Source organism: Scyliorhinus torazame, chromosome 2 (assembly GCF_047496885.1).
Source record: "Scyliorhinus torazame isolate Kashiwa2021f chromosome 2, sScyTor2.1, whole genome shotgun sequence".
In the NCBI taxonomy this organism is placed as follows: domain Eukaryota; kingdom Metazoa; phylum Chordata; class Chondrichthyes; order Carcharhiniformes; family Scyliorhinidae; genus Scyliorhinus; species Scyliorhinus torazame.
In genome coordinates this window covers 274,383,509-274,396,317 of record NC_092708.1, presented here as the reverse complement: position 1 = coordinate 274,396,317, position 12,809 = coordinate 274,383,509, and the positions used below count along the sequence as shown (strand labels likewise).

The 12,809-nt window shown below is 48.6% G+C and overlaps 1 protein-coding gene across 11 annotated transcripts in view; it reads right to left on the bottom strand.

Moving 5' to 3' along the window:
* numb (NUMB endocytic adaptor protein) overlaps positions 1–12,809 on the bottom strand; it is a 277,518-nt gene that overhangs the window by 203,946 nt on the left and 60,763 nt on the right. The window contains exon 1 of one of the 11 annotated variants that reach the window (XM_072487779.1): positions 411–428. The exons of the other annotated variants lie outside the window; for them this stretch is intronic. The gene's annotated coding sequence lies outside the window, so the exon portion shown is untranslated. Of the gene's footprint in view, positions 1–410; positions 429–12,809 lie in introns of those variants that run through there. 11 annotated transcript variants of the gene reach the window in all.

The following is a 12,809-nucleotide window of genomic DNA, read 5'->3' as shown; positions in this document are numbered from 1 at the left end:
TAATTGGCAGACATAATCAGATCTGATTTTGGTTTGTCCTGTGCATCCATTGGTTGAGAGACAAAAGCAAAAAATTGTTTTGAAGTTTTCCTGCAAAATCTTCAAACCATGATGAGAGATAGGGTAGAAAGCATTAAAAATAAATCATAGGATGTACATTTTTACCAATGACACAAAGGAACCAGTGGTGGAATGTGGATTTTTGTTTTTAAAAACATTTAGTTCCAATGATCTGGGGTGCACTGTCTGAAAGGATGGTAGAAACAGATTCAATAGCGACATTCAAAGAGGAATTGTATAAATACATAAAAAGGAAAGTTTTGCAGGATAAGAAGAAAAGGCAGGAGAGTGGGAATAATTGAATACTTCTTTCAAAGAGCTGGCACAGGCAGGATTGGCCGAATAGTCACCTTCTGTACTGTATTGTTCTATGATCCGATATCCTCTCCTTTTGTTGCCATCATGTGCAACAAAAAATGCCAGGTACTGAAAAGTATCCTGATGGCAACTAGAACAGAAGAAAGATGGTTCAATGACAAAACCTTTTTTTAAGCAGATGGGAGGAGAATCGAGCGGTGCGGGGCAACCTGATAGAGGTCTACAAAATTATGAGGGGCATAGACAGAGTGGATAGTCAGAGGCTTTTCCCCAGGGTAGAGGGGTCAATTACTAGGGGGCATAGGTTTAAGGTGAGAGGGGCAAGGTTTAGAGTAGATGTCCGAGGGTAGTGGGTGCCTGGAACTCGCTACCGGAGGAGGTGGTGGAAGCAGAGACGATAGTGACATTTAAGGGGCATCTTGACAAATACATGAATAGGATGGGAATAGAGGGATACGGACCCAGGAAGTGTAGAAGATTGTAGTTTAGTCGGGCAGCATGACTTGGAGGGCCGAAGGGCCTGTGCTGTACATTTCTTTGTTCTTGTTTGATATCATAGCACTGTCTTTGCACGTCTTCCCTTGCTGTCAAGTTGCAGAAGACCATATTTAGATAGGGTTGCAACTCTGGTTGGATGCATCCCTTCAGATTGGAACTAATGGTGCTTCATCACATGACCTATGAGTTCTATGCGCCAGAACCAGCTAAGATATTCTAAGGTACAACACTTCCATGGTGCTGTGTAGAAATCCCAAGTGTATATTTAGAACCTGTCCATGACAAAAAGCAAAACAAATCCAATCCTGCCCATTAGTCGATCCTCAATCATCAGCAAAATGTTGGAAGATGTTATCAACATTGCTACCAACAGGCATATATTCAGCAATAACCTGCTCATCTATATGCAGTTCCAGATCCAATCACACACAGCCCTGATCTAAACTTGGACAAAAGAGCTGAATTTCAGTTGTGGCAAGAATGACAACCCTTAACATCAAAATAACATTTGATGAACTGTAGCATCAAGGAGACCCAATCTTTCACAATGTCATGTAAATGTCAGTGTTGTAGCAGCACAGGAAACATCTTTGCTTGATCTGTTGGACGATCTAGAGCACAAGTTAACAAATGTTACATGATCCAACCTCCAGGAATAAGAAACTACAGTTGGCAATCCAATGGAACAATTGTCTTCAACAGCTTCAGCAAGGAAACTCTTCAGTGCCCTGGCCAAAATTTATCCCACAACGTATATCATCCCAAAAAAATGAATTTGGCAGTTATCAAATAGCTGTTTGCGGGATCTTGCTGTGTAAGTCAGTGCCACATTTCCTGTATTACTACATTTCAAAAATGAGTTTATTCAGTAAAAAAAGACCTGTTGAAGCTTTTCATCTATGCTACCAAACGGTCATTAATTATTTCATTGACCGGAAAGCTCTTAGGGACATTGTGAAAAACTCAATATCCTTTTCTTCTTTTAGCAGCGCTAAAGCCAAAGGGAACGAGGGGAAAATTCTCCAGTGGCTGGTAGATGAGAAAAGATGGTTGTAGTTGTTGAAGCTCAGTTATCTCAGCCCCAGGACATTGCTGGCGTTCCTCAGGGTAATGGAACCTAGGTTAAACCATCTTCAGCTGCTTCATCAATGACCTTCCTTTCAATCATACAATCAGAGGTGGGGTGTTTGGTAATAAACACAAGTGTTAGGCTCCATTTGCAACTGATCAAATAATCAAGCACTGAATGTCTACATGGAGCAAGACTGCAACAACATCCAACAATGGGTTAGGGAGCAGGTGGCAGGTAATATTTGTGCCAAAGTGCCAGGCAATGATCATCTCCAACAAGAGAATATCTAAACACCTCAAATCCACATTAAATAGCATTACCATTGCCATATCCTCCATTGTCAATTTTTTTTAAATAGAATCACTACAGTACAGAAAGAGACTGTTCCGCCCACCTCGTCTTCACCAACCCTTTGAAAGTGCACTCTGCCTATTTGACCACCCTATCCATAACCCAGCGCATTGATCATGGCCAATCCATCTAACCTGCACATCTTTGGACTGTGGTACAAAACCAGAGCACCCGGAAGAAACCCACACAGACACAGGAAGAACGCATCATCTCCACACAGACAAGTTCCCAAGGCAGGAATCAAACTCAGGTCACTGACGCTATGAGGCAGTAGTGCTAACCACTGTGCCACCATGTGGTCACTGCATGCTTGACCTTGACCAGAAACGTAACTTGACTAAAATGACGGTTCTCGCGAGATTTTTGTCTATTTTCCAGTGCCTCCCTATTTTTATCCCAAAAGCTGTTTTTAAGTGGGTCAATGGGGTGATCTCTGGGTTTTTATGTGCAGATTAAACCCCGTGAGTAAGGAAGGTGCTGTTGGAGCGGAGCCGAGGGGGTGATGGGCTGGCCTTACCGAACTTTAGGAATTATTACTGGGCGGCAAATATAGCTATGATTAGGAAGTGGGTAGTGGGGGAGGGATCGCTATGGTAGCGGATGGAGGTGGCATCATGTAGGGGCACATGTTTAGGGGCATTGGTAACGGCACCTCTGCCGTTCTCACAGGCTCGATACTCCACAAGCCCGGTGGTAGTGGCAGCTCTGAGGGTTTGGGGGCAGTTGTGGAAGCATATGGGAGTGGAGCGAGCATCGGTGTGGGCTCCAATTTGTGGGAACCACCAGTTTGTGCCGGGGAGGTTGGATGGGGGGTTTTGGAGGTGGCAGAGACTAGGGATTGAGAGGCTGGGAGATCTGTTTATTGATGGGAGCTTTCCATGTTTGGAGGATTTGGAGGAGTTGTTTGAACTGCCAGGAGGGAATGGGTTCCGCTATCTGCAGGTGAAGGACTTTGTATGGAGGCAGGTCTCGAACTTTCCGTTTCTACCACCATTTCAAAAATGGGGGTGGGGAAGGGGAAGGTCTCGGAAAATTTATAAAGAACTTATGGAGTGGGAGGGAACCCAGATAGGGGAGGTAAAGCGTAAATGGGAGGATGAGTTGGGCAAGGAACTAGAGGCGGGTTTATGGGAGGATGCTCGTAGTAGAGTCAACACGTCTTCATCATGTGCCAGGCTCAGCCTGATACAATTCAAGGTGGTCCATCGGGCACACATCTCGGTGGCCCGGATGAGCAGGTTTTTTTAAAGGGGTGGAGCACAGGTGTGGGCGGTGTGCGAGAGGGCATGTCCGAAGCTGTGGTGATTCTGGCAGGGATTTGCCGATGTCTTGTCCACGGTTTTAAAGATAAGGGTGGCACCGAGTCCAGAGGTGGCGATTTTGAGTGTCAGAAGACCCGAGAGGCCAGGGGGCGAGAGAGGCTGACGTTTTGGCCTTTGCCTCCTTGGTAGCCCAGAGACAGCCATAAATGCCTTAATAAAATGTTGTTGTTTTTTTTTTTTTTTTTTAAATCAATTTGACTTGCCACATTAGATGCCATAGCAACTGAAGCAGAGATCAAGTATTCCGCAATTAAGAGGGTTCTCCTCCCAACTCCCCAAGTCACACTCCCTACATAAATGTGATGCAATTCTTCTCCAACAGCACTCAAGAAGCACAAGATAAAGCTCAATCAGCAGCCAATTCATCAGCTTCTACCATCACAATACTGAAGTTTAAGTACCATAAGAACCTGGAGTACAACACTTCTACCATGAATAGCACTTCAACAGCAACAAAATGTTCAATAGCATTCCCAAGTGTGTTGGATGCTGTTCTTCCATAGCCCAGTGGGGAGGAATGTGAAACCATAGAACAAAGAACAAAGAAATGTACAGCACAGGAACAGGCCCTTCGGCCCTCCAAGCCCGTGCCGACCATGCTGCCCGACTAAACTACAATCTTCTATACTTCCTGGGTCCGTATCCCTCTATCCCCATCCTATTCATGTATTTGTCAAGATGCCCCTTAAATGTCACTATCGTCCCTGCTTCCACTACCTCCTCTGGTAGCGAGTTCCAGGCACCCACTACCCTCTGCGTAAAAACTTGCCTCGTACATCTACTCTAAACCTTGCCCCTCTCACCTTAAACCTATGCCCCCTAGTAATTGACCCCTCTACCCTGGGGAAAAGCCTCTGACTATCCACTCTGTCTATGCCCCTCATAATTTTGTAGACCTCTATCAGGTCGCCCCTCAACCTCCTTCGTTCCAGTGAGAACAACCCGGGTTTATTCAACCGCTCCTCATAGCTAATTCCCTCCATACCAGGCAACATTCTGGTAAATCTCTTCTGCACCCTCTCTAAAGCCTCCACATCCTTCTGGTAGTGTGGTGACCAGAATTGAACACTTACTCCAAGTGTGGCCAAACTAAGGTTCTATACAGCTGCAACATGACTTGCCAATTCTTATACTCAATGCCCCGGCCAATGAAGGCAAGCATGCCGTATGCCTTCTTGACTGCCTTCTCCACCTGTGTTGCCCCTTTCAGTGACCTGTGGACCTGTACTCCTAGATCTCTTTGACTTTCAATACTCGAGGGTTCTACCATTCACTGTATATTCCCTACCTGCATTAGACCTTCCAAAATGCATTACCTCACATTTGTCCGGATTAAACTCCATCTGCCATCTCTCCGCCCAAGTCTCCAATCAATCTAAATCCTGCTGTATCCTCTGACAGTCCTCATCGCTATCCGCAATTCCACTAACCTTTGTGTCGTCTGCAACTTACTAATCAAACCAGTTACATTTTCCTCCAAATCATTTATATATACGACAACCAGCAAAGGTCCCAGCACTGATCCCTGTGGAACACCACTGGTCACAGCCCTCCAATTAGAAAAGCATCCTTCCATTGCTACTCTCTGCCTTCTATGACCAAGCCAGTTCTGTATCCACCTTGCCAGCTCACCCCTGATCCCATGCGACTTCACCTTTTGTACTAGTCTACCATGAGGGACCTTGTCAAAGGCCTTACTGAAGTCCATATAGACAACATCCACTGCCCTACCTGCATCAATCATCTTAGTGACCTCCTCGAAAAACTCTATCAAGTTAGTGAGACATGACCTCCCCTTCACAAAACCATGCTGCCTCTCACTAATACGTCCATTTGCTTCCAAATGGGAGTTGATCCTGTCTCTAAGAATTCCCTCCAGTAATTTCCCTACACTGAAGTAAGGCTCACCGGCCTGTAATTCCCTGGATTATCCTTGCTACCCTTCTTAAACAGAGGAACAACATTGGCTATTCTCCAGTCCTCCGGGACATCCCCTGAAGACAGTGAGGATCCAAAGATTTCTGTCAAGGCCTCAGCAATTTCCTCTCCAGCCTCCTTCAGTATTCTGGGGTAGATCCCATCACGCCCTGGGGACTTATCTACCTTAATATTTTTAAGACACCCAACACCTCGTCTTTTTGGATCTCAATGTGACCCAGGCTATCTACACACCCTTCTCCAGACTCAACATCTACCAATTTCTTCTCTTTGGTGAATACCTCGCCCATTTCCCCTGGCTCCACACATAGATTCCCTTGCCTATCCTTCAGTGGCCCAACCCTTTCCCTGGCTACCCTCTTGCTTTTTATGTACGTGTAAAAAGCCTTGGGATGGGACTTCCGGGTGCGGCGATGACCAGCTAAGTCGCATGTTCCGGCACCTCCCGTTTTAACGGACATTTGGGCTCTTATCGGGAGCCCCAACGGCAATTTTCGAAGGCTAAACCCACTGTGAGGCGACATAGAAGGTACTCCCCCCGGATGTGAATGGACAGAAGAGATAATAGTGGCCAGATTGCGGAGGATCCTCTGGAGCAGCGGCAAAGAAGGGAAGTGAGAAGCAAGGTGGCGGCGGAGGGAGGCCAGTTGGTATGGGGCCTGGAACAGCAGGAGTTCCTCCGGCGATGTGTGGAGGAGCTCAAGAAGGAGGTGCTGGCGCCGATGCTGCAGGCGATTGAGCGGTTAAAGGAGGCGCAGAAGACCCAAGAGATGGAGCTCCGTGGAGTGAAGGCAAAAGCTGCTGAAAATGAGGACGAGATACAGGGCTTGGTGGTGAAGACGGAGACGCACGAGGCACTGCATAAGAGGTGTATGGAGAGACTGGCAGCCCTGGAAAATAGCTCGAGGATGAAGAACTTAAGAATCTTGGGTCTTCCCGAAGGGGCAGAGGGAGCCGACGTTGGGGCGTATGTGAGCACGATGCTTCATACCTTAATGGGAGCTGAGGCCCCGATGGGCCACCTGGAAGTGGAGGAGTCGTATCAAGTCCTCGTGAGAAGACCAAAGGCAGGAGAAATACCTCAAGCAATAGTGGTGAGATTCCACCGCTACAAGGACAGGGAGATGGTCGAAAAAGACACGGAGCAGCAGGTGGGAGAACGCGGTGATCCGCTGTATCAGGATTGGAGTGGGGAGGTGGCGAGAAGGAGGGCGAGTTTCAATCGGGCCAAGGCGGCGCTCCACAAGAGGAAAGTGAAGTTCGGAATGTTGCAGCCGGCAAGACTGTGGGTTACATACCAGGGTAAACACCACTACTTCGAGACGGCAGAAGAGGCGTAGACATTTACTGAAGAGGAGAAGTTGGGCTAGATTGGAGAAAGAGTGTTTGAAATGAAGTAGTGAGGTGGTGGTAAGGGACTGTGAATCAGATGGGGGAAAATGTTCTTTCCCCTCGAAGGGGGGGACACACGAAGAAATGTGGGCGCCGGTGGGGAAGGGGAGGGGGAAGGAGAGAGGGAGCTGCGCCATCAGGGGCGGGGCCGAGAGGGAAGCGCGGGCTTTGTTCCCGCGCTATGGAAATTGTGGCGGGAAAAGGGGGCGCAGGAAGGCGGGGGCCTCACATAATGGGAGGCTAAGGATAAACGGGGGGGGTTAACTGGGTTGCTGCTGCTAAGGGGAAGGGGGAGCTGTTACGGGATGGGATGGTCGGGAGCCGTCGGGGGGATAATCGGGTGTGGGGGAACCGGGTGAGGAGCTGGTCTAAAAAAGGGGATGGCTAGTCGACGAGGAGGGGGTAAAGAGCCCCCCAACCCGGTTGATTACGTGGAACGTGAGAGGGTTGAATGGGCCGATTAAGAGGGCAAGGGTACTTGCGCACCTAAAGAAGCTAAAGGCAGACGTGGTCATGCTTCAGGAGACGCACCTGAAACTGGCGGATCAGGTCAGATTAAGAAAAGGATGGGTGGGACAGGTATTCCACTCGGGCTTGGATGCGAAAAATAGAGGGATGGCAATACTGGTGGGGAAACGGGTATCGTTTGAGGCGAAGACCATAGTGGCGGACAGTGGGGGTAGATACGTGCTGGTGAGTGGCAGATTGCAAGGTGAGGCGGTGGTGCTGGTGAATGTATATGCCCCGAACTGGGATGACGTGAACATTATGAAGCGTATGTTGGGGCGCATCCCGGACCTGGAGATGGGAAAGTTGGTAATGGGGGGGGGGGGGGGGGGGGGGAATGACGTGAACATTATGAAGCGTATGTTGGGGCGCATCCCGGACCTGGAGATGGGAAAGTTGGTAATGGGGGGGGGGGGGGGGGGGGGGGGGGGGGACTTCAACACAGTGCTGGACCGGTCCAGATCTAGGACCGGGAGGAGACCGGCAGCGGCCAAGGTGCTTAAGGGCTTTTTGGAGCAGATGGGAGGAGTGGATCCCTGGAGATTTACTAGGCCAAGGAGTAAAGAGTTTTCCTTCTTCTCCATGTCCACAAAGTGTACTCCCGGATAGACTTCTTTCTCCTGGGAAGGGCGCTGATCCCGAAGATGGCAGGAACGGAGTATTCGGCTATAGCCATTTCAGATCATGCCCCACATTGGGTAGATCTGGAAGTAGGAGAGGAAAAGGAACAGCGCCCACTCAGGAGATTAGATATGGGACTGTTGGCGGACGAGGGGGTATGTGTTCGGGTGAAGGGATGTATTGAAAGGTACCTAGAGATTAATGATGACGGAGAGGTCCAGGTGGGAGTGGTCTGGGAGGCGCTGAAGGCGGTGGTTAGAGGGGAGCTGATCTCCATAAGGGCCCATAAGGGGAAACAAGAGGGTAAAGAAAGGGAGAGATTGTTGAGGGAGATTTTGAGGGTGGATAGGCAATATGCGGAGGCTCCAGATGAAGGGCTATACAGGGAAAGACGGAGATTGCACACAGACTTTGACTTGTTGACCACGGGTAAGGCGGAGGCACAATGGAGGAAGGCACAGGGAGTGCAGTATGAATATGGAGAGAAGGCGAGCCGGCTGCTGGCCCAACAACTTAGGAAGAGGGGGGCGGCGAGAGAGATCAGAGGGGTTAGCGACGAGGAGGGAAAGATGGAACGGGGAGAGGAGAGGGTGAACAGGGTGTTTAAGGAATTTTATGAGAGGCTATATAAGGCTCAACCCCCGGAAGGGAAAGAGGGAATGATGCGTTTCCTAGACCAGCTGGAGTTCCCAAAGGTTGAGGAACAGGAGATGACAGGACTGGGAGCACAGATTGAGGTGGATGGACAGAAGAATGGTAAAAGGAATTGGGAACATGCAGGCAGGGAAGGCCCCGGGACCGGATGGGTTCCCGGTGGAGTTCTATAGGAAATACATGGACCTGCTGGCCCCACTTCTGACGAGAACCTTTAATGAGGCTAGGGAAAGGTGGACACTACCCCCGACGATGTCGGAGGCGACGATATCGCTGATCCTGAAAAGAGACAAAGACCCGCTGCAGTGCGGGTCATAGAGGCCTATTTCCCTCTTGAACGTAGATGCCAAGCTTTTGGCCAAGGTGGTGGCAACGAGGATAGAGGACTGTGTCCCTGGGGTGGTGCATGATGATCAAACTGGGTTTGTTAAAGGGAGGCAATTGAATGCTAATATACGGAGGCTGCTGGGGGTGATGATGATGCCTCCACCGGAGGGGGAGGCGGAGATAGTGGTGGCGATGGATGCAGAGAAAGCATTTGATAGAGTGAAGTGGGACTACCTGTGGGAAGTACGGAGGAGATTTGGATTTGGAGAGGGGTTCATTAGATGGGTTCAGCTCCTGTACAGGGCCCCGGTGGCAAGTGTGATTACAAATAGGCAATGATCTGACCACTTCCGACTATATAGGGGTACAAGACAGGGATGTCCCCTGTCCCCGTTACTGTTTGCGTTGGCAATTGAGCCACTGGCCATAGCGCTGAGGGGCTCTAGGAAGTGGAGGGGGGTACTTAGAGGAGAAGAGCATCGGGTGTCATTATACGCGGATGATTTGTTGTTGTATGTCGCGGACCCAGTGGAGGGGATGCCTGAGATAATGCAGACACTCAGGGAGTTTGGAGAATTTTCAGGATATAAATTGAATATGGGGGAAGAGTGAACTGTTTGTGATGCACCCCGGGGAACAGGGCAGGGGAATAGACGATTTACCGTTGAGGAGGGTAACAAGGGATTTCCGGTATTTAGGGATCCAGGTGGTCAGGAACTGGGGAACCTTGCACAAGCTTAACTTGGCACGACTGTTCGAGCCGATAGAAGAGGATTTTAGGAGGTGGGACATGGCGCCCCTGTCATTGGCGGGCAGGGTGCAGGCAGTTTAAATGGTGGTCCTTCCGAGGTTTCTTTTTGTGTTCCAGTGCCTCCCTGTACTGATTACAAAGGCCTTTTTTAAGAAGGTGGACAAGGGTATTATGAGCTTTGTGTGGGCTGGAAAGACCCCAAGAGTAAAGAGGGGGTTCCTGCAGCGCAGTAGGGACAGAGGGGGATTGGCACTGCCGAGTCGAAGTGATTATTATTGGGCCGCCAACGTGTCAATGATATGTAAGTGGATGAGGGAAGGGGAAGGAGCGACGTGGAAAAGACTGGAGATGGCGTCCTGTAGGGGAACTAGTCTAAAAGCACTGGCGACGGCGCCGTTACCGTTCTCCCCGAAAAAATACACCACAAACCCAGTGGTGGTGGCAACTCTGAAAATTTGGGGGCAGTGGAGACGACATAAGGGAGTGACGGGTGCCTCAGTGTGGCACCGATAAGGAACAACAATAGGTTCGTCCCGGGAAGGATAGATGGGGGATTTAAATCTTGGCAGCGAGCAGGAATTGAAGGACTTGTTCTTAGACGGGACGTTCGCGAGTCTGGGAGCACTGACAGAAAAATATGGGTTGCCACCTGGGAATGCATTTCACTATATGCAAGTGAGGGCATTTGTGAGGCAACAGGTGAGGGAATTTCCGCAGCTCCCGGCGCAAGAGATCCAGGACAGAGTGATTTTGGGGGCATGGGTGGGTGATGGTAGGGTGTCAGATATATATAGGGAAACGAGAGATGAGGGGGAGACGATGGTAGAGGAGCTGAAGGGAAAATGAGAGGAGGAACTGGGGGAAGAGATTGAGGAGGGGCTGTGGGCAGATGCCCCAAGTAGGGTAAACTCTTCGTCCTCGTGTGCCAGGCTCAGCCTGATACAATTCAAGGTTCTACACAGGGCGCGTATGACTGGAGCAAGGCTGAGTAGATTTTTTGGAGTGGAGGATAGGTGCGGGAGATGCGCGGGAAGCCCGGCGAACCACACCCACATGTTTTGGTCCTGTCCGGTATTGCATGGGTTCTGGGTGGCAAAAGTGATTTCAAAGGTGGTGGGGGTCCGGGTCGAACCAGGCTGGGGGTTGGCTATATTTGGGGTTGCAGATGAGCCGGGAGTGCAGGAGGCGAGGGAGGCCGATGTTTTGGCCTTTGCGTCCCTAGTAGCCCGGCGAAGGATTCTACTTATGTGGAAAGAAGCTAAGCCCCCGGGTGTGGAGGCCTGGATCAATGACATGGCAGGGTTCATAAAATTGGAGCGGATAAAGTACGCACTAAGAGGTTCGGCTCAAGGGTTCACCAGGCGGTGGCAACCGTTCCTCGACTATCTCGCAGAGCGATAAGGGAAAATAGGAAAGGTAGCAGCAGCAACCCAGGGGGGAGGGGGGGCCTCATTTGGGTCCTCAGGGGTTTTATGTGTGTGTTTATATATTAGTCATTTATATTAGATGTTACGAAGTTACTATTTTAGTTACTATTTCTGTTGTTTCTTATTTTGTTGTTGGCAGTTGCCGTTAGTTAGCATATTATTTATTTTTTAAAAACAATCAATCAATGTATATATTACAAAGTTGTAAAATGGGAAATTTTTGTTTGATCGAAAAACTTTAATAAAATATTTATTTTTTTAAAAAGCCTTGGGATTTTCCTTAACCCTATTTGCCAATGACTTTTCGTGACCCCTTCTAGCCCTCCTGACTCCTTGCTTAAGTTCCTTCCTACCTTCCTTACATTCCACGCAGGCTTCATCTGTTCCCAGCCTTTTAGCCCTGACAAATGCCTCCTTTTTCTTTTTGACGATCTCAGATCGTCACAAACAGACATAACACGCAATGTCCCAATCGAGAACAAACATGCAAGTGCAACCTTAACAAATTTTACACAGAATTTACAGAACTGAAACAACCCTTAGGTTGCTGCTGGTGTTATCCTCCCCACGTGCCTCCTCCCACTCTGAATGGCTATTTTGATTCAAATGCAACAATTTTACAACAGGTTTCGGATAATAGATCACTGAGTATGACAAGAGGCCAGGCTTAATTACTGTTACTCACCATTTATAATGAAAGCTAAATATTTTTAATGACCAGTGTCTTCCGTATAATGCTGAAATATCTCACAAGTAGTAAATGACACTTCATTAGGGCGGCACAGTAGCACAGGGGTTAGCACTTTCGGCTAACAGCTCCAGGGTCCCAGGTTCGATTCCCGGCTTGGGTCACTGTCTGTGCGGAGTCTGCACGTTCTCAGTGGCTGCGTGAGTTTCCTCCTGCAGCTCCGGTTTCCTCCCACAGTCCAAAGATGTGCAGGTGGATTGGCGAGGCTAAATTGCCCTTAGTGTCCCAAAAAAAGTTAGGTGGGATTACTGGGTTACGGGGACAGGGTGGAGGCGTGGGCTTAAGAAGGGTTCTTTCCAAGGGCCGGTGCAGGCTCGTTGGGCCTAATGGCCTCCTTCTGCACTGTAAATTCTATGATTCTATGATTAATGGAATTTGTCAATGTAAATGCAAAAGAAACCTCCCAGTTCTTCACCCCAATCTTATCCACACATTTTACATTAAACTTATTAAGTGGGATCTTATTTTCACAATAAACATTTTGCCTAACGCAACTGATTTCAGGTTGCAAAATAATTTAAGCAATACTTTTATGCACATTGACATACAACTTTTACATGTGGCAGTTTTTTCTTAGAATTATATATGGAAAGACAGTATTGTCACACCGATTAATTTTATAAAGGCATCCCAATGTAAAACGTACCTTTCAGATTGTATGCTACCAAGAGAGAGTAATTTTCAGAGAGTGCATTTCATAGAACATGCAGTGCAGGAGGAGGCCATTCGGCCCATCGAGTCTGCACCGACCCACTTAAGCACTCACTTCCACCCGTAACCCAATAACCCCTCCTAACCTTTTTTGATCACTAAGAGCAATTTA